This window comes from Cynoglossus semilaevis, chromosome 17 (genome assembly GCF_000523025.1).
Source record: "Cynoglossus semilaevis isolate Cse_v1.0 chromosome 17, Cse_v1.0, whole genome shotgun sequence".
Classification (NCBI taxonomy): Eukaryota; Metazoa; Chordata; class Actinopteri; order Pleuronectiformes; family Cynoglossidae; genus Cynoglossus; species Cynoglossus semilaevis.
This window is the reverse complement of record NC_024323.1, coordinates 15,955,257-15,955,982: the sequence shown is the minus strand read 5'-3', so window position 1 is coordinate 15,955,982 and position 726 is coordinate 15,955,257. Positions and strand designations below refer to the sequence as shown.

At 53.0% G+C, this 726-nt stretch overlaps 1 long non-coding RNA gene across 1 annotated transcript in view; it reads left to right on the top strand.

Annotated features, from left to right (window-relative positions):
* LOC103393666 (uncharacterized) overlaps window positions 1-726 on the top strand; it is a 12,931-nt gene that overhangs the window by 8,525 nt on the left and 3,680 nt on the right. The gene's annotated exons all lie outside the window — the stretch shown is intronic.

Sequence of the window (726 nt, the reverse complement as noted above, 5' to 3'; positions counted from 1 at the left end):
CCAGCTCATTTTTAACCTCTCTCATTCTAAATCATTACCCATCAACAGAACAGCGCCCCCTGTCTTTCAGGCAGTTCGGGTCCACTGGTGTGATCTAAGCCCGTCTCCTCCTCCGTCTGTGTTTACCGTCGGATGCTGCGTGTTTGACGTGCGTGCTGAAACTCCATCTGTCAGCTGACCAGAGGACGACCTCGTGGTTGTCACTCAGAGGTCAAAGGTGACTGGGATGTTTGTGCAGCGAGAACGTGGTGATTGTTCTGTACAGTAACGCAGGTTGTTTTGTGGTTGTGTCCCGGGCTGACCTGCTGTAGGAGACCCACAGACACTGGGCCACAGTGTGTGGGTCTCATTAGTGGGCTGCTGGTGTCTCCATGATTGTTGTTGTCCACCCCCCCCCAACGGGACGTTGGTGTTTGGACCAAACCTCAGGACGGTCGGATGGTCAGGACGTATTTCTGCTCATGAACAGAACCTCTGACCCGCGGCCTCTCACTTCCTGGCTGCAGCCAATCAGTACGTGTCACGATACAACGGTACCAGGGCCACGGTACCAGGGCCACGGTACCATATGTCACCATATACTGTGATACTACAGTACAGTAGGAATCGAACCCTTGACGCTGTGGAGGGACCGGTTCTTCTTGTCCTGGTACCGTCCTGTGTCTGAACAGTTCTGAGAACTGTGGTTCAGAGGAAGGTGGTTAATATTCATCAATGTTCTCGTCT